The 24,111-nt window shown below is 45.3% G+C and overlaps 1 long non-coding RNA gene across 1 annotated transcript; it reads left to right on the forward strand.

Annotated features, from left to right (window-relative positions):
• The first annotated feature begins 9,082 nt into the window (after positions 1-9,082).
• LOC144107122 (uncharacterized) lies at positions 9,083-19,266 on the forward strand. The gene is made up of 4 exons (XR_013309221.1): positions 9,083-9,154; positions 10,554-10,583; positions 18,877-18,909; positions 19,249-19,266. It is a non-coding gene; the product is annotated as an uncharacterized LOC144107122 (long non-coding RNA).
• Positions 19,267-24,111: the final 4,845 nt, after the last annotated feature.

Genomic DNA, 24,111 nt, shown 5'->3' on the forward strand with positions numbered 1-24,111 from the left:
TGACCGTAAAAGGAGGGCACTATGGAGATAGCGTAGGAATGAGTAAGTCGAGAGTGGTTTCCGTGTAATTAGGAGGGGCGTTACCGCCGAAGGAGGGAAATATAGCGAGCACTTTCGAATGCCTAACGATCCTCTCTTCCTGTCCCCTCACCTCTTTCATTTCATTTCTCCACTCTGCCTGCTATCCTTTATTTCCGCTGCCCCAGCTCAGGTGCTTCAGTATCGATGGCAGATGCCGGGGCTAGCAAAAATCTTTTCCTTCCTTTTTACTATTAATTTGATTAAAACCACTACCATCAGAGGAAAATTGCCGTTGAAGGCAGATGGTTTCGCGGGAACAAGGAATGCGCAACCACGCGACGGCTTTTAAGGGAACCATCTGGAGCGTGGGTTTTGTGGAAGGAGGGAGAAGATGTCGATTGCACTGTTAATTTCCCATTGAACAACGCCAGAAATGAAAAAAGAAGCAACAGCACTACAGTTTTCTTGTTTTCGCTGACGGTTGGCGTAACGAGCACCTCCTTTCCTTACCTTTGTCTACTCCGCAGCTTAACGAAGGTCTCGGTTCTGCCAGTCTTTATGCCATAGGTGACATACAAGACTGTCCTCGCGAGCTGACGTCCTAGCCCCTCGACCTCATTCACAGGACGTTCTTTGCAAGAAGCAATGAACGAGGGTGGCGCTGGTGGACACTTAGTCCAGCGCCTAAGGGTCAACACTGGTACCACAACGTGGTGATGAACACAGAACCTTGACCGTTCCTCTATACTTTGTTTGAGTTCCGTGAAGGTTGCCTTCATTCCCATCTAAGAGAGAGAGGGGAAATAAATCGTTAGCTTTTTCCAGCAGCTGCCAGCCGTTTACCTATGCCGTGTAAGAGATGATTTTCTCGTAAGGTAGTTTATAATGCTTTTTTAAATTAATTTCCTGCTGTCACAAAATTCAGCGCATCTTCGAAAAAGCCGGCGCTGCACGTAAGCAATCGCACCCGCGCGCGGTAGATAGATAGATAGATAGATAGATAGATAGATAGATAGATAGATAGATAGATAGATAGATAGATAGATAGATAGATAGATAGATAGATAGATAGATAGACAGACAGACAGACAGACAGACAGACAGACAGACAGACAGACAGACAGACAGACAGACAGACGGACGGACGGACGGACGGACGGACGGACGGATGGTTGGATGGATGGACGGATGGTTGGATGGATGGATGGACGGATGGTTGGACGGATGGATGGATGGATAGGATAGGATAGATAGATAGATAGATAGATAGATAGATAGATAGATAGATAGATAGATAGATAGATAGATAGATAGGTAGGTAGGTAGGTAGGTAGGTAGGTAGGTAGGTAGGTAGGTAGGTAGGTAGATAGATAGATAGATAGATAGATAGATAGATAGATAGATAGATAGATAGATAGATAGATAGATAGATAGATAGATAGATAGATAGATAGATAGATAGATAGATAGATAGATAGATAGATAGATAGATAGATAGATAGATAGATAGATAGATAGATAGATAGATAGATAGATAGATAGATAGATAGATAGATAGATAGATAGATAGATAGATAGATAGATAGATAGATAGATAGATAGATAGATAGATAGATAGATAGATAGATAGATAGATAGATAGATAGATAGATAGATAGATAGATAGATAGATAGATAGATAGATAGATAGATAGATAGATAGATAGATAGATAGATAGATAGATAGATAGATAGATAGATAGATAGATAGATAGATAGATAGATAGATAGATAGATAGATAGATAGATAGATAGATAGATAGATAGATAGATAGATAGATAGATAGATAGATAGATAGATAGATAGATAGATAGATAGATAGATAGATAGATAGATAGATAGATAGATAGATAGATAGATAGATAGATAGATAGATAGATAGATAGATAGATAGATAGATAGATAGATAGATAGATAGATAGATAGATAGATAGATAGATAGATAGATAGATAGATAGATAGATAGATAGATAGATAGATAGATAGATAGATAGATAGATAGATAGATAGATAGATAGATAGATAGATAGATAGATAGATAGATAGATAGATAGATAGATAGATAGATAGATAGATAGATAGATAGATAGATAGATAGATAGATAGATAGATAGATAGATAGATAGATAGATAGATAGATAGATAGATAGATAGATAGATAGATAGATAGATAGATAGATAGATAGATAGATAGATAGATAGATAGATAGATAGATAGATAGATAGATAGATAGATAGATAGATAGATAGATAGATAGATAGATAGATAGATAGATAGATAGATAGATAGATAGATAGATAGATAGATAGATAGATAGATAGATAGATAGATAGATAGATAGATAGATAGATAGATAGATAGATAGATAGATAGATAGATAGATAGATAGATAGATAGATAGATAGAAGGAGGAGGGAAAGGCAGGGATGTTAACCAGAAAGGGGTTCCGGTTGGCTACCCTGCACTGGGGAAGAAGGATTAGGAAACTAAAAGGAGGAAGAGAGAAGGGAAAAAAGGCATAACACACACACACGCACAACGCTGTCACAATTTGTCACTCAATCCAGTCGCTCTCAAGTAGGCAAAGAGTGCCTTTTATGCCTTGAGGGCAGTCGACTGCTGTGGCAGCGGACCGAGGATCTTTTGCTCTGTTAATGGGCGAGGATTGAGGCGGTCCAGGGCACAACACAGTGTATGTCTTGCACTCGCAAATGCAGGGCACTCACAGAGAAGATGAGCGATGGTCTCCTCACAACCACAGCTCTCACAGGCACTGCTGTCGGCCATCCCCATCCGGAAAGCATAGTAATTGGTAAATGCAACACCGATCCATAAACGGCATAACAGTGTTGCGTCGCGACGTTCTAAGTTACGTGGAAGACGAAGGCGCAGTTCAGGGTCCAGTGCCTTGAGGCGGAGGTCTCTCCCGTGTTCGACGCTGAAAGTGTGAGCTCCAGCGCCAAAGGGCGAAGCCCACACGCAGCGTCAGGTCTCGATATTTGGATCCTCACTGGAAGTCCGTCGTTGTGAGCAGAACGCGCTGCCGCATCGGCCTGGTGATTACCGTTAATACTACAGTGTCCTGGCAGCCATTAAAAAATGATGTCATCATCATCATCATCATCATCATTTATTAACCCTTAAGGGTCCCGTCAGGGACATTACATAAGGGGGGGGGGGGGTGGTACAGGGGTGTTCAGCCGTCATACATGAATATAAATAGAATGAATATAAATATACAAGGAATATAAAAATACAGAAAAATATAGAAAATATAGAACGGAAAAAAAAGTAGAACAAGACGAAAAAAGACAGAAGTAACAAATTCAAATAATCACGTCATGACAGAGTGTAGCAGAAATATAAACAAAAACAAATTGCAACTTTGGAAGTAGCACAGGATGGTCAGTTAGCAGGGCTTGGAAGCTGGCATAGAGTGCAGGAAAAAATTATTTGTCTTTGAGATGGTCGATTAGGAGCTGTCTGAATCTGGAAGGATTAGTCTCAATGATAATGTGTTCGGGGAGGTTATTCCAGCTTTCTATAGCACTGGGAAGGAAAGATTTATTGAAATAATTGGTGGAGCCGTGCAAACGCTGTATGCTTAAGGAGTTAAATAAACGACGAGATGATCGTAGCGGAGCTCGTAGAAGGTTTTCTCGAAGTGCTGGAAAGTTAAAGTACAGTTTGTGAAGAAAACAAAGAATTGAAGTTTTCCTGCGAAAGGCTAATGACTTGATGCCGAGGGATGATTTCAACGCTGTGATGCTGAGCTGAGATTTATACTGTGAGGTGATGAAGCGTGCTGCCCGATTCTGGATGGCTTCGAGTGAATCTATCAAGTAGGCTTGGTGCGGATTCCATATTGTTGAGGCGTATTCTAGTTTAGTTCGAATGTACGTTACATATGCTAGTTGTCTGGTGGCTGCTGTGGACATGGAAAGTGATCGCCTGATGAATCCGAGTGATCTGGAGACACTAGCACATAGTTTCGTGATGTGATTAGCCCAGGTTAGGTTGGTTGTTATCTCGATGCCGAGGTACCGGTATGAATTAGTTTGAGACAGCGCTATGGAGTTCAGGGAGTACGAAAAATGAAGAATCGAACGTTTACGTGAGATGTGCATGAACTTACATTTAGAAACGTTGAGCTGCATTAGCCAGTCGGAACACCACTTCTGAATTCGGCTTAGGTCATCCTGTAATAATTCCTGATCACTGCTATTGTTGATGCGGCGATAAATGACGCAGTCATCCGCAAAGAGACGGACAGATGATAAAATACCAGATGGCAAATCGTTGATCAAGATTAAAAAGAGTAATGGAGCAAGAACCGATCCTTGGGGAACCCCGGAGATTACTCTAGTAGTTTGAGATGCATGACTGGCGATGACGGTGAATTGCAAGAGGTTGGTTAAGAAACAGTGGATCCAGGATAAGACCTTTGGAAACGCTGCCGTGGTACAGCAGACGGATCTCAGCAACAAGTTGCTCCTGCGACCGGCGCCGTGCGCAGCTTGCAGGGCTTGAAGGGCTGCTTTAGAGTCGGTGAAAACCGTCCAGTCATGTGGAGGTTCTTGACTGATGAACTCTACCGCAGCCCGTAAGGCTGCGAGTTCCGCACCAGTTGAAGATGTTGGATAGGTCGTCTTCACTTTCATGTAGATGGATCTGGCCGGTATCACCACCGACCCCGCAGAACTGGTCGAGTGAACTGATCCATCTGTAAATATGTATGCGGTGACTGTGGTAAGAATGCAGGTGATTCAATGTCAGTTGTTTGAGAGCGGGCAGTGATACACCAGCTTTCTTTGTAATGCCAGGAATATAGAGGTGAACCCGAGGTTCATGAAGACTCCATAAGTGTGAGCACGGTCTTGACGCAGGTGTGAACTGCGATGGAAGATATGCGCGATGGGCTTCAATGACTTTGGCGAATGCAGTACGCGGCTTAATTATTGGGAGTGTTGCGAGGTGATGACAGGGAACCCGTGTGAGGTGCCGAATATGTGTTCTCGTGGCGTCAACAGCAATGTATGTGGTACCGCGCGCGGTAAAATAAAACAAAACAGCATGGAAGGACCCCCAGTGAGCGCGTAACTTGCGTGTCAGGCTGCCCTTTCCACTCAGCTCGCCGGCGCGGCGCCAAAGTAAACATAGCCACGCGCGGCGTCGATTTTTCTAGAATGTCTGAGTAGTTTCTACTCATCGTCGACGGGGAGGGCGCAACCTTGACCGCGCTAAAGTGATAACCTCCTCCCTTCGCTCTCGCGCCGGCGTCTTAGCATGCGAGAAGGAACCAGAAATTTCTCGAAGGTGGTCTCCGCGCTCGACCAATGGGGTCACGCGCCCAGCGAGAGAAGGCGAAGCAGTTTGCGCAGTTGAAGCTGCGTGTATGTGCCCGCCTGCCTTAGCGCGAAGAACAAACAGACGCGGGCTGCGCCTATAAAAGAGGGGCTGCAACCGCTGTCAGAGTAGCAGGAGCATTGAAGACCCCGTAGAATATCTGATACGGGTTCCAATTGCACTTATTTTTGGAAATATGGCGGAGTGCTTGAAGGTTGCTTCACTTCCGCCACCGGTTGGCAAGGTATAGCACTGCCTCCGGGATTGGCCTGGGTCATTATACCACTCGTCTTTACTATCCTGTCTTTCTATCCAATCTTTGAACTCTCCTACTATCTGCACGTGGTAGCGATTGTGGCTCGGCTTGAACCAGTGGGCAGGCCTGTGCACTTTCCTTTTCTTTCCTCCTGGCAACAACAGACAGACTGTCTGTTAGACCGAACCGCCACTTAAGCTTCTCAGAAGCGCGCCCGCTCGACTCCCGGGAGAACACCACTCGCCCAGCCACGGACCAGCGAGGCTACGTGCGCCAGTCTGCGGATCGGCCCCGTCGTGCTCCTCAGGTCTTCGGACTGTCGCAGTGCCCGGTGAACAAATTGTGTTTTGTTTGTCTCTCTGTGTGTTAGTGCACTTGGGTGCAAAGGTTCTGTTAAATTGTAATCTCTCTCGGTAGTTACTTGGCACGAGTGGCAATGTATTTGTAAATCACTTCGTATGTGCCAAACATCAACTGGGATTCTCTGTGCGCTCAAACTTTGTGTGCTAACTCGGATGCTTTGCTCAGCATAGCTTTTAATTATAACTTAAACCAGGTTGTTCAGAAACCTACGCGCATTACAGCAAATACGAGTTCTCTTCTTGACCTGGTATTTATATCAGACCCTGTTAGTCAATTGGGCTTTTCGACAGATGTCTTTCCCGGAATATCAGACCATGAAGCGGTGCTCTTTAAAAGCGAATTGATGCGACCAGTAATTGTTCATCAGGGAGGAAAAGCGTTTCGCGACTTTAACAATGCTCAGGATGAAAGCGTTCTAGATCAGCTTGAACTGACGTATGAATCCCTTGCTAAAAAATACACTGATGGGCGTACAAGTGTGAACGACTTGTGGTTAGAATTCAAAAGTACGGTTCATCAATGTATCAAAAAGTACGTGCCGCTTAAACATAAGAAGCTGAAGATGGCGTGTCCCTGGATAACACGCGAGATCATACAGTTAAAACGTCGCGTGAAGCGCTTATCAAGGTCAAGCAATAAAGTTGGTGGTGCTTTGCCGGCTCTTCGGGCTGAACTGCGTTCAAAAATAAAATCTTCACGGTACCACTTTTTTAATGTCAAGATGCACAATTTTTTAAAAACTGACCCCCAAAAGTTCTGGAGGCATCTGTCACAGAAAAAAGACCCGGTCAACAAACTTCTCCTTAACAGCACAGTTGTTACCGACTCCCTCTGCTTAGCGACTGCCTTCAATGAGCACTTTTCCTCTGTATTCCTGAGTAACAGCAACTCAGTCTCCGAATCTCGAACTAGCCATTTCAATCTGCCAGACCTAATTATTAACGAGGAGGGTATTGTTTCGGCTCTATTGCAGTTGAACACAAAAAAATCCTCTGGACCAGACGATATTCCTAACGCTTTTCTGTACAGATATGCTGAGTGGTGCGCTAAATACCTTTTCATTATTTTTACTGAAAGTCTCAGGACAGGACAAATTCCAAGCGATTGGAAAACAGCAAAGGTGATACCCATTCACAAACCAGGAGACAAGCTTTGCGTGAAGAATTACACGCCAATTTCTTTGTTATGTACGTCCAGTAAGGTGTTAGAACATTTTATTTTCAAGCACATAAGTTCATTCCTAGAGGGAAGCGGTTTTTTTATTGAAAGCCAGCACGGGTTTCGGCAAGGCTTGTCGACAGTGACGCAGCTTATTCATATCACAAATGAAATTATGATGTCACTAGACAATAATGGACAGGTAGATTTAATTTTCATTGACTTCGAAAAAGCGTTTGACCGGGTATCGCATGGCAATCTTTTGTTAAAAATAAGGTGGTGTTTAAATAATCGGCAAGTAGTACAATGGTTAGATTCCTATCTTACACAGCGGCATCAGTTTGTTCAGATATCTGAATCTCACTCCACAAAAGCGCCGGTACTTTCAGGAGTTCCCCAGGGCTCAGTCCTTGGGCCGTTTCTCTTCCTTATTTATTTGAACGACCTGTCCTTCAACTCACACATACGCTGTCGGTTCTTCGCCGACGACTGTGTTATATACCATAGTATCACATCAGTCGAAGACCAGACACTCCTAGCTGAATACTTAACAGCAGTTTCCAGCTGGTGTTCTACTTGGCAAATGGGTATAAACAGTTCAAAATGCGGAAAAATGACAGTAACACGAAAGAAACAACCGCTCCAATGCACATACAAAATCAATGGCCTTCCGATCAACTCAGTGACTCAGGTGAAATATCTTGGGGTAACCATGACATCCAACCTGAACTGGAGCGTACACATCCAGTCCATTGTCTCAGCAGCGTCCAAAAAACTTCGATTATTAAAGCACCGCCTAAAGCATTGCACGAGCAAAACTAAACTGACAGCATACACATCACTTGTGCGTCCAGTGCTCGAATACGCCGACGCTGTATGGGATCCGCACACAAAAACGGATATAAAAAATCTTGAAGGCGTCCAGAGGAAAGCACTCTGGTTTATTTACCACGCTTATGGTCGGCAGGTCTCGGTGTCTGATTTGCTCAACAGATCTGGGCTTCCCACTCTTGAATCCCGTCGCAAGCAGCACCGACTAAAAATGTTCAATATCATACATAATAAAACAAAACAGAATTTTCAGAGTTACATGCAATACAACACAACACGCCCCACCCGTAACAAACACGAAAGGACTATCTTGATGCCACGATGCCGAACAAAAGCATATTCTTGTTCCTTCTTTCCACGCACCATTTCCGAATGGAACCGACTGCCAAGCGATATCACCAACCTGGTATCTTCAGAATCCTTCTTGTCTGCTGTTTCGGCTCATGTATCGCAGTAGCGTGTCTAGTACACAGTGTATTTCGGTTTCCTTGTTTTTATCCTGTTCACTTAGACTGTTTGACGTCGGATGATTTGCCTGTACTTTTTTTTTTGTTGCTTCCCGTTGGTCTTATTGAATTTTGTCCTCGTACTGTAATCGCCCTTAGTCGCTGTTATTTTGTTGTTACCACTTTGTAATTTTTTTTCCTTTGTGCACTCCTGCCCTGACCGCCAAAGGGCAGTCGGCAGTATTTATGAAATAATAAATAAATGAGTGATTGTGAAATCATCTTTATCGTCTCTTTGCTGTATAAACATTGTTCCGTTTTGTGAACCTTTAGCTCCGACCCATTCTCTGGCTTGCGACCGGCGAAAGCTGGGCACCCAACGACCAACCCCCTTGTCACTTGGTAGCTGGTCTCCGGCTGAGCTTGTCACGCTGAGTCGAGGGCATCCCCTTGTGACCGAGACCGCTACCGCCACACGCTCTAAGGGTGTCTGGGAGCGCACGCAAAAGTGCGCGAAGTGGTGACACCTGCTGAATTTCATTTCGAAAATATACCTAAGGTAGCGCACTGCATAAAGGCGGGATAAGCGCGCGCCCTGCATTCAGGATAGAAGAAGAAAGCGAAGAACCACTGCCCTACTGGCAGCCGCTGCGTCAAGCCGGAAACACCCGCTGAGAGAGACACCATGGCTGGTAAGAGCGAGAGAAAACGTTTATTTCCCGACCCTGGTTGGGGTCACCATCTCAACTTTGAGAGTCGGAGCCTATATCCCCCACGTGCTGGGCGATATAGACAATGAGCAGTGGCCACAACATTGGGCGAAGTGCACCAGGAGCAGCCACCCATCTCTCCCAAGAATAGGGTGCTTGGGTGGGTAGAGGTCTACGTTTGAGGTAGCGTGGTGACTGTGCGGACGTGGACTGGTCCAATATATATGCGAGTTGCCAGGGTAGGCGCCGCATACATGACAGCGGGGGTGGCCAGAACGCTTGAGTAGGTGGCGGTTGTACAGGTCACATAGAGGATTTGTTTCAGCTTTGGTAATGAAGGTAAACTGGCGGCGAGTAAGATGTGGAGGAGGGGGTGAAAGGAGGCGTCGAGAGTGTCGCAGTTAATTCAGTCTCGTGGGCCTTCGTGTCCTTTGCACATACCTTGAGGAAGATTCGCAGTCGTACACGACGGTTTTGTGGAGTGCATTTCGTTGACGTTCCTGCTAAGTAATTTTGATTCTCGTGCACAAAGATGCGCTTACAATTGCGACAAATTTCGTTAAAAGGGGCACGGGCTGCGACAGCGCTCCGACATTTTCGTCACGAGAAAATTCGTTATCGCTGATATCTAGCGCCTCAGTAACGGAACCTCTGAAGTACGCGGGAACCTCTATTAGGAAAACTAGGAAGTGAAAAATAGAACGGTTTTGACTCTGTGTATAAGTGTGGGTGCTTTTGAGGATGAGGTCACTTCTGGCTACTAGGGGCTAGCAGCCATGCGGTTACAGAAGAAATTGGCTCAAGCAGCAATAACTTATTAAAAACGTCAGCATTCGTGACAGAGCTGCGTGACTTTCATATGGGTGAGATGACTTATATATATATATATATATATATATATATATATATATATATATATATATATATATATATATATATATATATATATATATATATATATATATATATATATATATATATATATATATATTGTAGTTTTCACTGTGAACGTAAGGCAACAATGTAATCATAATTATGAGGACATATTGGTTACATAAGAGCTGAGTATACCTCAGGTTCCAGATGTTCTGGAAGCAGTAAATATATTTCCTTCGCACCTCGCTTTATATGTCTAAAAAAATGGACATCCGGGGTGAAAATTCGATAAACAATGAATTGTTTTTCTTAAACCTGCGGCCAAATACAGTGATGAAGCTAAGGACACCACTCTTTAGTTACTAAGCCATGCGTTGAAGACACATTTCCATGCGCCCGCTTGTGTAAGGTCGCTATAACCATACCGGTAAAAAAAATAAAGTTTTGAAATTTTGAAAGAAACGCAGTATACCTTGCTCATATGAGGAATACCTTATTTTTACAGAATATGAAGCGAGCTTGATCGACGAAGGAGGTAAGGTTTTGTTTTCTTTCATGGCAGTTTTCCGCTTTACCTTAAGGCCAAGCAAAAAAGTGCCACGTTGCTGCAAAGAAGCAGCAAAATCATCGATGAGATTATGCGAAATTTATCACATTATTGCTTGGCTGCATTATTTCTTGTTTTGACTGTGCTCAAGCAAGTGACACATCACGTTCTTCGTTAGACCATAAATGTGTTCACCTAGTGCACCTAAGCAGGGTAAGCACTGAGATAAGGAGATTTCATGAAAAAGATATTGAAGCGCACCTTAGATAACTACAACCTTCATGCACTGCCGCGGCACCTATTTTATTACCTGGAAATATGCAAAAAAAAAGCTCAGCTCACTACCTCATTACCACAGTCGTTTTGAATGTCACTTCCATTCAACCAGACAATTCCTAATTTGTTTAAAGTTAGAATAATGCTAGAAATCATAGTCAACCGGTTTGGTGCAGTATGATCTTATGTGTTCGCACAGGCAAGCGTCGCGCTTGCAAATAAGAATTTAGGTGGCGTTAAACCTCAAAGACAAATGCGTTACAAACCTATAATTTTGGATATATTGCGTTTTTTTTAATACATTCCGCTGTCGCAAAAAAAACTTACATGAGGTTTTGGCATTTCTTTAGAAAATAAGGGCCTCAAGCGGAAAGTATCACCGTCATCATCATCAGCCTGACGACGCCCATTGCAGGACAAAAGCCTCTCCGCTGTCTCTCCAATTAACGTACACTTTCATTTGCCAGCTGCGCCCAACCAATACCTGCAAACATCTGAATCTAATCCGCCCAGCTAATTTTCTGCCGCCCCTGCTACGCTTGCCTTCCCTTGGAACCCACTCCGTTAGCTTTAAGGACCAGCGGTTATCTTGGCGGATGCTCTGCCTCTATGTCATCCCTACGCACACGAAAGTATATATCAGTTGTATCCTACCAGTAGTCAAACAAGTGACAGAAACGTCGAGGCAAACGAAAACGGTGGAACTTAAGGACAATGCATGGAGTTATCCAAATAAATATGGTAGGTTTAATAGAGAAGAAGTGTGCAGAATGGGTCAGGGAACGGAGCATGGGGCAGAGCATGCAGCAAAGGCGAAATAATCGATGATCATTAAAATTAACTAACTGTATTTTAAGAGGAGGCAAGCTTAGCAGGGGGTTGCACATTGTGAGGTGGGCGGATTAGATTAGGAAGTTTCCTGGGATAACGTGGCCCCTCCTTACACAGCAGGGCGTTCATCGGAGAGATATGTTGACAGAAATTATCCCGCAATGGGAATAGTCAGGCTGCTGATGAAAGTGAAGGAATGGGGTAAACTTTTCAACGTTTTTTATTTCAGATTTCTTAATAATGAGGGTTTTATTTTTGACGTTTATTCGTTTACCATTTAATTATCACTATAACTAAACTAAAGCATTCCATGGACCTCATTCAGATTTGCGAGCTCGACCCAAGCTCGCGTCTTTAAGTCCAGGGCCGGACTGGGGCCACTTAATTATCACTTTACTAAGACCTGGCCCACGCCCACCCCTGCTGTACCGCAAGCGGTAGACTTCTGACTGTGCTCAAGGAGACACTCCTCCTATAGAAGTAAATAAGCTTCCGTCCAAGCCGGTCATATTGGAATAACGCTTATAAATTCGTTCCGTAAACACAAAAGAGAGACAGCGGGTTCGCCCTCGCGGTTTTTTGAATAGGGCTCTCGTCTGCGAGCAGCTCCGATGTTCCAAGAGCCAAATGAAAACGCTTGCATAAACAGCTTCAGCGTTACCCCGTAAACTTCCTAATATCATCCGCTAACCTAGCTTTCTGCTACGCTATGCTTTTTTGCTATGCTTCTCTTCTCTCGGAATCCAGTGCGTTACCGTTAACGACAATCGGTTATCTTGCTTTCACATTGCATGCCCTGCCCCAGCCCATTTCTTCTTCTTGGCTTCGACTAGGATGTTATGTTTATTCCCTAAAACACTCTGCCCGCTCCCAGCAACTGAGTGTTAAGTCAATTTCCTTTTCGATATAAAAAAATTAGCTGCGGTTCAACTACTGCTGAACCTGGTTAGAGAGCGATAGCTGGGGTGTATCGGGAAACAAGACGCTGCTTGGTCTCTGTAACGTTGCAAGCGCTAATGCATACAGCCCACATCTCTCCCTCCCCACCGCGATGTACATCAAAGCGCGATTAAGGCGTCCACTGCCCCAGGGAGCCAGTCATGCGCCTTCCTTTCCTCAGAATCATTGGTGTCTAGAGCGTTGTCAACGCTAACGCCAATGAACACAAAGAACGCCGACGGTGGATAGCTTCAGTGCCGCGTTTCTGCTACAACGTTGTGAATGCCAACGCATGCAGTGCTCATGTGTCACTACTACCGCGCTGCTTAAAGTGCGACTGAAGTGTCCCCGTCATAATCTCATTAATGGCTCTTAACTTTCTATTTGAACTTTGACCTAGACTTGACCTTGAGGTGCCTGGGGTAGCATGTGGTAGGACACCATAGTTATACCATGGCTTAGTTTTGGTTTGACCTCTGTCTCACTTGAAGGGCAAAACCACAAGCATCGCGAAATCGTTACGAGGTAGCGTAGTGAAGCTTTCGCTTAAAAAAAATCTAGCCCATCCGTGGCGCATTTTGGTAAAAGCGACGCCGTGTACTCGCATGCAGCAGAAGCAATTCTTACCACTGGTTCTGCGTTTTTATGGACGAAAAACGCTAAGGCGCCCGTGTGCTGTGCGATGTCAGTGCGCGTTAAAGATCCCCAGGTGGTTGAAATTATTCCGGAGCCCTCCACTACGGCACCTCTTTCTTCCTTTCTTCTTTCACTCCCTCCCTTATCCCTTCCCTTACGGCGCGGTTCAGGTGTCCAATGATATATGAGACAAATACTGCGCCATTTCCTTTCCCCCAAAACCAATTAAATAAATACCACTGGTTCTCTGTACACTAGCAGGCGAACGTACTTGTGCAAATCAGTCGTCTGTCAGGCGTAGCAATGCTCCTATGTGATCCCCGCAGTACTTCAGCCCTGTAGGTTTTTCCAGTGTGCCGCCGTCAGCACGCTTAACACGAACGCTCGAGCGCGTGTCTTCCACCGGCATTAGAACCGCTGGGCGTCGGCCGCTGCGTCTTAGACGATGCTAGGGTGGAACCAGGGCACCAGCTGTCTCCAACCGCCGCAAACACGTCGTGCATCATGTTCTCAGTCTGAGCTTAGCCTCAGTGCCCAACGCTCAGAGCCTGTAATATCGGTGTAGGACGCGCAAACGAACGTTCGCGGTAAACGTGTTGTGGGCGGTGCATAGATCCTGTGAGAGGGGTCTTTGGCTGGCGTTCTTCAATCATGATAAGTGTTTTTAAAGTACTTTTGTAGCCTCCTTCAACGTGGCCGGGTGTGCATCTCCTTAGTTACTTGGATATTACACTGTCAGTGGCGCTAGTTAGACTGTGTCTCTAAATTACATAACTCCGGAGAGATCTCATTGCCGTGGATCTCTCATTTCCTTGAAGCTCCGGCTAGTAGGCCATAAAAAAGGCTGTTTCTAATCTTTGTCTCGTGAGGAAACTTAAACTGCAGGAGATCTCAAAAAATAAGTAAATAAATGCGGAGTAATCCTCTTTCTCCGGCCACACATCATGGCCCTTTTATTCCCCGTAGTTGCTCGGGTGGCGCATGCGCAATGTGCAATAACTTCAATGCTGGAACTTACGCCCTCTATCTGTTAGGGTCAGAGCGCCGACCGGCGCCAGCAAATTAAATCTTGGCCTAGCCCAGGCCAGGCGGAACAACACATTTTCCGGCCCGGGCTTTCGGGCTGGTTCGAGCCCGTTCAGCCCTTTATTCTTTTCTTACGGCGCGGGTAGGCGCTTTTTCATTTCCTCGTCATGTAAATAATTTCTTGCAGGAGCATAACAAAACCCTCTGCGCCTACTAAATTCTTGCTGTGATGAGATTCAATACAAGGTCGCATATACACAGACATGTTGAATTGGAAACTCGGTGGTTCCCGCTTTTAAAGCGAAACCTTTACTGGCCGCAACTTGCGATTTCGCCGTGGCGGTACTGCGCGGAAGCGCATGACGTCACAACGCGCGCCTAGCCGCGGATATTTCTCTATCTCTCTCTCTCGGTCCCTAGTCACTACTGCGCATGCGCCACTAGTAGCACCGAGCCACAGGTGTTCTGCCGCTGCGCAGCGCCGCGCCTTTCCTCAAAATCCTACTTTCAATATTCAATTTCCGCTCTCTACATTCCCTCTCTCCTTTATCGCTTTCTATACGGCGCGGTTCGGGTGTCCACCGAGATATGTGAGACGGTTACTGTGCCATTTTCCTTCCTCAAAACCAAACAAAAGTGAGCAGACGGCGTTCATAGAGTTTGGCGTTGACAACTTTGCAAAGACCGTTCATTTTCACGAAGGGAAAGGCGCACAACCAGCTCCATGGGTCAGTGGAGACCTCAATCTCGCTTTGATGTACGTGGCGTTGGCGTCCAACTGCAGAAGCCTCCTTAAAAATAATAATTGGTTTTTGGGGAAAGGAAATGGCGCAGTATCTGTCTCATATATCTTTGGACACCTGAACCGCGCCGTAAGGGAAGGGATAAAGGAGGGAGTGATAGAAGAAAGGAAGAATAGGTGCCGTAGTGGAGGGCTCCGGCATAATTTTGACCACCTGGGGATCTTTAACGTGCACTGACATCGCACAGCACACGGGCGCCTTAGCGTTTTTCCTCCATAAAAACGCAGCCGCCGCCTCCTTTGATTGCATTTCGCACACTGGATAGGCAGTGCGCCCTCCCTGCCACCTTGGGAGGTGGCATGCAGTTAATTGTTGATCGCGAGAGATTGATCACCAATGAAATGCTGCGTACTAGCCATTGCTGCAGTGCCGCATGTCACCCACAACGCTGTCAGCGCTAGTGCATTCAGGCCACATCGCTCTCTCTCCACCGCCACATGTATCAAAGCACGAATGAGGCGTCCACATATCCAGGGAACCAGTTATGCGCCCTTCCTTTCCTCAAAGCCATCGCCGTCTAGAACATTGTCAACACCAACGCCAATGAACACAGTGAACGCCGACATCTTTTGCTTTGTATATCCTGGATTAGCTGAGCTAATCCTCATTAATTGTTTTATATACACGCCGCTATTTTACATCGTATTTCCTTGGCAGGCGTGTTAACAATGTCCATGAAAAAATTGATTTTCTTTGCTCTCCCACTTTTGAAAGACTGGGATGCCGCTTGGCTCATGGAGATGGCCAAGCGATGCAAGGAGCTGCTTGGCTTAGAAAGAACACTTGATATCCAGTCACCAAAGAATTTTTTCCTTAGCGCACCTTGACTGTTCCGTGGTGTCTAAACCTTAAGAGAGTTGAAGGTGATAAAAGGATGAAGCTTAAAAAAAGTTGATTAGTAAATGGACAGAGGGAATTGAAGGCTGGAAAACTACAGGATGACAATTAAAGGTGCTTCGATTTTTAGGGCTAGCTTTAAACTTCACCATTCCAACTGCTAAAATAGTTCTAGCAGAGCTGCCACTTAAATACACAGCATTTGTGGCAGTGTTCTCTAAGTTTATTGGAAATGTAATTTTGCAATGGCTAGGCACAAATCCGCTTAAGACAGCGCCAACCACACCTACAACTTAAAGCTTAGTTTAGGTTAACTCTGAGTGACTTATTGTTATTCGCGGAGCTTGGTGAAGTTATAGGCTTCTTGAATTTCGCGTCGGCAAAGAAAGCCGATGCCCGCGTAGCAGTTGAGTGTGGTGGTACGTTGTGAAGCATTAGCTTCGATGTTTAAATTTTTCTTGTAGCGATAGCTTCAAGAAAAATGACAAGTCCTGTCTGGAAGTTCCGCCCTGTCTCAAGTAATGATGAGCGCACCCGGGTAGAAGGGTGAGATTGTTTGTGCTGATAAGACTAATATATGTGTGATGTCCGCCTTGACATGATGTGATGAACAGATGCTGCGTGGCTATAAACAAAAGGCGTTAAGCGTCGACGGCTAGCTCATGCCGTAGGTCGGATGCTTTGCACGGCTCGCGGGGTTGAAAGCGACTGATGCCCAGCCGTGTATTAGTGAGGAAACCTACGCCATTCACGCGAGGATCACTCCAATCGTCCTCCTGTGATCGCACTGTCACAGTTCCTGGTGAACAATGTGCGTTTTAATGTGAGATCATTATATGGGCCACGTGGAGAATTTTAGGTGTGCAAGTGGAACCGCGCAGCGAGAAAGGAGGAGGGAATGAGAGGAAAGAAGGACGACGAAAGGTGGAGAGGATGAAAGAACAAGACTCGTGATGCATGGTCATGACAAGCATATCATGTGATGTCACATCCCACGTTATGCCACGATCAGAAGTGACGTCACTGGACAGGAGGAAAGCGTTCGTGGCCACCTTTGCTGTGGCAATGTATCATGCTCACGCATTACCGTAGAATCGAATCATCGATCACCAGTGTATTTTGCTGTTTCCTTCTTCCTCATGTATTAGTGCACTGGTGCTGTAAGAGCTCTTCCAGCATTGCAGGCTCTGCCACAGATTACTTTGCATGTGTAATGCTGTGCTGCAGAACACTTTACGCGTGTTCTAAAGAGTTTTAGTGGTTCTACTGTATCTTTTCATTTCTGTGTAATGTTTGTTGATTTGTGAACTTTTGACTACAACCAATTCTCTGCTTTGCTAGCCGTGAAAGCTGGGTACTTAACGGGGCCCTTCTTTTGTCAATTAGTATTTCGGTTCCGGCTAAACTTTTCTCAGTAGGTCGAGATCACCCCCTTTTCTGGCCGAAACAACTACCCCTCCCTTGCTCTAATATTGTTTGGGTATGCACACCATCTTATCTGCATGTGACAACGGCTTTTAGATAAGATAGTTGGTACTAAACACTGTAATGAAGATGATAACAATCTTAGGCTTTCCATTCCCTTCTTCACTTTGTGTGTGTGTCAAGAAACCATCTGCCTGCTTTCTCTATACCAAGGATTTAAATTATACAGAGGGGGGGGCGAGGGGGGAATCAAGTGCATATTGTCTATGGGGCAAACGTCTACCACTGTTGCGCTCAAGGTTTTGCGAGCAAATCAGTAACTCTGGTAGCACGAAATTTTCTACTGTCCAAGAACTCGCTAGGCAAATGCTATCCGGCCCCTGCTGACGTCAGAAACTGGATGCATGACCGCTGTTATCAAATATCCCCCCACAAGCGATGTGGGCGCAATGTGCAAAACCGAAGTGCTGAAACCAACTGCTTCACAGTTGTTACCCGGTCATTATCAATTTACCTTGCTCTCCGGCGCAGTTGCTGTACGGGTGCTTTTGGAGTCCCTCTATGCGTTCAGCCGCCAGCTCTTATACCTATAACTCTGGTCGTGACTCTGTGAATAAGGCAATTCTGGACACAAATACGCTCAGCTTGCAATTTACATCTAGCTCTGAGAAAAATGAGCACTGGAAAGCTTTCAGGTTAGAAACGTTCGAATGCGAATAGTAATAGCTCACGCTCTAAAACGTAACCAAGAAATTAAAATTAACGCAGATAAGAGGCGAGCAGCCGCACGCAATGAAGTAACGACGTGACGAGACCAACATGTGTCTGTCACCGTCGGCAGCTAGCTGTCAAACCAGTTGAGCTTGGTCAAAGTGGGTGGTATAAGAGTCGCTTGCCGCTGCTGTGGAGGAACGCGAACATCAATAGGCTTTCTAAAACAAGCGTTGTACTTCTGAAAAAAAAATGATGGTTTAGCTCCGGTTAAACCTTGTTTGTACGCGACAGCTTCATGCACATGGTTACACGAGGTAAAGCTCTTTATTCAGCAGAAGGTGTTTCCTTGGTTAAAGCAATGATCTGCGCATGATCCCTGAAGAAGTTCGTAGCTGGTGCGCATGCGTGAAGCGCGCAGCAAGACTGGGAGCAGGCAGCAACGGCGCAACTCTGACGTCACGCGCGCACCTGTTGCTCCGCGAATGCGCATTAACGGCTCCGGCTCGGCCCGGGGACCCTTGCTTAACTTTGTCGTAGAAGCTATCGCTTCAAAAATGTTCGGAACCAAAACATTTCTAGCAGTAGTCAATACCGCGGTGTCTTAAATGACAAAAAGACCTCAAATTATGAACAGTCACTTTTCGCTTATTAGTGTCATCCTCAACGGCAATTTTGGCGGTTCAGTTCCACTCTCCAGATGATGTCGCTGGCGCTAGGTTCTGGACCGCCATAAAGCCGCGCCTTCGCGACCTATGTCGATTCACCTTGTTATCTTCTCCTAACATGATTTTCAGGAGCAGAGTCTCCGTACATGACGGACGAATCGTGTAAGTGATGGGACTTCCTTACTTGACCTAGAATTATCATTTTGGTTGCTTGGCTTTTGGATGACCTGATGACAATAGGCATTTCTCGTCTTCAGGGTGTTGCCTTTATAGTAGATATGAGCCCATTTTGTTTACTTTTCTACATAGCCGTGCTCCTCCAGCGTCAGAAATTGCTGTACGGAGGGAAAATCTTCTATATCACTCTGTCGATGTCTTTAAGGGCCATGGGTACTACAGAGCTTGGCTATGCAGTTTCAGAGGATGGTACGGAGTATTGTTACTTGTTTAGAGCCTATGAAAGGAAAGACAAAACGCATCACTCTGATTCTTTATTGGCAGCCGTTACCACTGGCACACGTAAGTACAAATCGCCGCAGCTATTCTCCTAAATCCGGAGTTCCTGTTTTGTCTTCATTAATGACCCGCCGCGGTGGCTCAGTGGTTAGGGCGCTCGACTACTGATCCGGAGTTCCTGGGTTCGAACCCGACCGCGGCGGCTGCGTTTTTGTGGAGGAAAAACGCTAAGGCGCCCATGTGCTGTGCGATGTCAGTGCACGTTAAAGATCCCCAGGTGGTCGAAATTACTCCGGAGCCCTCCACTACGGCACCTCCTTCTTCCTTTCTTCTTTCACTCCCTCCTTTATCCCTTCCCTAACGACGCGGTTCAGGTGTCCAACGATATATGAGACAGATACTGCGCCATTTCCTTTCCCCAAAAAAAGAACAACAACAACTTCATTAATGCACCCGCCGCGGTGGCTCAGTGGTTAGAGCGCTCGGCTACTGATCCGAAGTTCCCGTGTGCGAACCCGACCACGGCGGCTGCGTTTTTATGGAGGCAAAACGCTAAGGCGCCCGTGTGCTGTGCGATGTCAGTGCACGTTAATGATCCCCAGGTGGTCGAAATTATTCCGGAGCCCTCCACTACGGCACCTCTTTCTTCCTTTTCTCTTTCACTCCCTCGTTTATCCCTTCCCTTACGGCGCGGTTCAGGTGTCCAACGATATATGATACAGACACTGCGCCATTACCTTTCCCCAAAAACCAATTATTATTATTATTGTTATTGCTACTTATAATCTGAGATCATATGCCTAAGTTGTTAAGATATATTGCCAGACTAGTGCGTTTTACATGATAACTTTCGATACAAGGCGCTACCCTGACACAAAAATAAAGGGCGACAAGCGAGGCGCCTGCGCTTGTCGGCCTTTATTTTTGTGTGTGTCAATGCGGCTGCTAATATCAAAACCTAAGTTGTTACATTGTGAAAACCAGAGCACAAAAAGAAAGACCAAAAGATACTGCCACGCAGCTTTGTAATGTTTATTAGTTCATGCTGAAAGCCGCCGCCAAGCGGCCATATTACTTGTTCACAAGAAAGGTGCTACCAGATTTTTCTGGAGTGTTTGAGCCGCGCAGTTCGTTCTATCGTGGCCGTTTGTCACGCCTTCTCTCGAAAGATCTTTGTCAGCTTTAAGATCAGATGGCTCAACCGAGACCAGCGATCATTTTGCGCCTCAACGAACGCTGAACAAGTTTGGTACTATCGCCGCCGCCTGGTTATTCAGTTATTTCTGGACGCAAGTCAGCCCCGTAAAGAGTTTCCTTTGGAAGAGTTTTGACTGCCTTCCTGACTGCTCGACAGCCGTCACCACTGAAAATACCAAGACACGCAATGAGTGCTGTCTTCGTATCTTCTGGTCATTGCGTTTTTTCCCGCTTTTTTTTCTTGATGTATTGTTATCAACTTTTCCAATCGCTCCACTTATAAGTTCTTTACCAGCTTTCCACACATACAGAAGAAGCTTTCGGGATGTTGGAGCGGTAAAAATGACGAAATTACGGTACAAAGTACTCGTTAATTTGCCCTTTAGTCTTCTTTTTCACTCCGAGGGCGTTTGTTCGATGCTAACGCTTAATTTTTGTGTTGCCTATATGTATGCATATGAAATTTCTTAAAAGCTTGTTCTTTACGGGCAGCGTTTCAGCTCTCGTCCGGCACTGTGTAGCTGATTGGTGGCAGTCGAATGAACTGGAGGCTTTGATCGCGGACTTCCAACGAACAATACATACAGAAATATGCAAAACTTCCTGCTTTTTTAGATTGCAGCATCGCTAAAACAGGTGCACGTTGCTACAGGCGTGGAGTTAACAGTGCTGCCCTCCGCATATAGCTCAGAAAGGCAATGCGGAATACACCAATTTCTTTTGCGTTTTACAAAGCACAACAGTCATTTCCGAGCTCGACAGAATTTTGATGACGCTAACTAGTAGTTTGGAGTGATGACTTAACACCAAGAAATATCGTAGAAAAGGTCATGGCGGGGTTTCGTTCGCGACGCCTGAAACTAAATATGCGTGTATTGCTATCACATTACGATAATTTAATCAGTTAACGCATGATCAAACCATTTCGCCCATAGGCTTGCCATCCGTGAATCCATCCAGATTATTCACAGTGGCGCCCAGTATCCACAAGCCTGCAAGGCCAACGGTTTTTCGCCAGTGTCACGGCTGTGGCCAAATTTTCAGAAGCCGAGGCCGACGCAGATATGGCCTTGTCCAGAGCGCCAAGTTGACGAGCTGCCTTCAAGCGAACTGCTTTTCTATGAGCTGCACTTGCTCTACACATGTTATCGCGCGTGTTCAGTCGCATTCGCGTAATTGACGGAGTCGCAGTTGCCGTTCCTCGCATAGATTCTAAAACATTGGCAGTGTGAGGCTAAACTATGACAGAAGGAAAAATTACAGGGGTACCTAACTATTCTTATGCGATGACAATGCGTGAACATGAGGTCTATTCTTTACTTCGAATTGCTTCGCGTATACTTATCTTCTCATATACTCTTCTACATTTTTCAATCTATTCCTTTGCGCAGTCAACCGCCGTGGTGGCTCAGTGGTTATGGCGCTCGGCTGCTGACCCGAAAGACGAGGGTTCGATCCCGGCCGCGGCGGTGGAATTTCGATGGAGGCGAAATTCTAGCGGCTCGTGTACTGTGCGATGTCAGGGCACGTTAAAGAACCACAGGTGGTCGAAATTTCCGGAGCCCTTCACTGCGGCGTCCCACATAGCCTGAGTCGCTTTGCGACGTCAAACCCTAAAAGACCAACCAAACCTTTGCGCAGTCAGGGTTCTTTTCTACACTTTGCTTAGCAGAGTGGTGAGTAACTTTGCTTTGCTCTTTGCTGAGTCGCTGTTTGTCATTGTCGAAAGCGGGAGGGAGGTGAGTGCAGTATGGGTGGAGAGGGGAAGGGGAGAAAGAGGGGTTTCCATCTCATCATATCTACAAAATGCCACGTGGCAGGCGGTAGCAAGGGATAAAGAAGCCGGACACCGGATACTTTTTTTGTCACAGCGGTTCTTCTCATGTTGACGCATTAATAGGACGTTAGCGTAGCAGTTAAATGCATGTTGGATATAATTTTCCAATTCGAGATATTGGCTTAGACTGCGCAAATTTTCTGAGCATTTTGAGAGCAGTGTGCGCAATGTACACCTTTAATTTTAAGCGGATAGTTTCTGAGTTTGTTAGAGTAATGATTGATGAAGCTGAGAACTCTGGTGTATAAAAAACCTCTAGATCTCAACAGCGCCAGCGCAGCTCAAGCCAATTTTAAGTGCTAGTTGAAGTAACGCAAAAATTCGAATAACAACGGGAACACCACGTTTATTCTGAATGAGCTGAAATTCTTTATCAATTACCCCCGCCGAAATGTTCGACAGTCATGACTACGTCCGCCTATTTATATGCTTTCCTGATGTCTGTAATTCGGAAATTACGCTGTTCAGTCTATGCTACTTTGGTGGCTCATTAATAATAATAATAATAATAATAATAATAATTGGTTTGGGGGGAAAGGAAATGGCGCAGTATCTGTCTTATTTATCGTTGGACACCTGAACCGCGGCGTATGGGCAGGGATAAGGGAGGGAGTGAAAGAAGAAAGGAAGAAATAGGTGCCGCAGTGGAGGGCTCCGGAATAATTTCGACCACCTGGGCATCTTGAACGTGCACTGACATCGCGCAGCACACAGGCGCCTTAGTGTTTTTCCTCCATAAAAACGCAGCCGCCGCGGTCGGGTTCGAACCCGGGAACTCCGGCTCAGTAGTCGAGCGCCCTAACCACTGAGCCACCGCGGGGGGTCATTAAATTCAAAAATTGGGGTGGGGGAGAACTGTTGCATGGTTTAGTTGGTGTTGTTCTAGGAGAAAAGCCAGTTGCAATAAACGACTCCGAAGCAACACACAGACCACAATAATGAGGGAGTAATTACCCATCTTTGTCCACCCACGAAAAGCCATATGGCCTCAAAAGAAAGCTATACAGTTTCCACAGAAACTTCTTAGGTAAAGAAAAATTCGTCCCCTTCGTCGAATCCGGAACCAGGACGAAGTTTTCTTTAACTACGGTGTTTCTAAGGAAGCTCTATAGCTTTTTCTCTGTAGACGTATGGCTGCTCTTGGTTGGATGTCAATGCATTACTCCCTTATTACAAATCTACTCCACCTTGGGGGGGGGGGGTTCGTCAAGACATTTGACGATGTCTTGCCAGAATAGCCAGAATAGCGTGTGAAATTCGTCAGGCATATATTTTTGCAACTTTGCTCATCTTTCCGTTTTCTGAATACTGAAACAGTACTCCTAAACCTCTGCTTTAAAACCAAATAAGTGTTTAAAACTTTATTTCCTGCAGCAAAAAACTTGCGCATGTTCTCAGTGGAAACCATCCACCGGTATCACTACTAATACCGCACACGGTATAGGGAAGATAGCAAAAGGGCGCTTACACTTGTCTGGTCGTTTCAAGAGACTGATTGAAAAGTTCTTATTCGATTTTTTCTCTCTCATTTCAGCGCAAGAATCGTAAGTTGTTACTAGAATAGAATTTAAATGCTTTCATGTGAAGTTCTGCCTAGTATAAAAATTTTAAAGATAAAATTATAGAACTAAATGAATTCAGCTGGCTCTGTATAAGCAAAGTTCCAAGCAAGAGAAAAAAAGAAGAGCGAATTCCAGCACCACAGCCAAGCTTTCAGGCAGAAGTGTAACTTGCAGACACTACTCACTACATTATCTAAATGCTCATAAAATTTTAGTTTTCTCGCGCCCAAATATGGACATTTTAGCGTTGCTTGGAGTGCGAACGGAGGTTATTTACACAGTCGACGCATGTCTGTTGAAAAAACAGCGCGA

The sequence above is a fragment of the Amblyomma americanum genome, chromosome 10, assembly GCF_052857255.1.
Source record: "Amblyomma americanum isolate KBUSLIRL-KWMA chromosome 10, ASM5285725v1, whole genome shotgun sequence".
NCBI classification, from domain to species: Eukaryota; Metazoa; Arthropoda; class Arachnida; order Ixodida; family Ixodidae; genus Amblyomma; species Amblyomma americanum.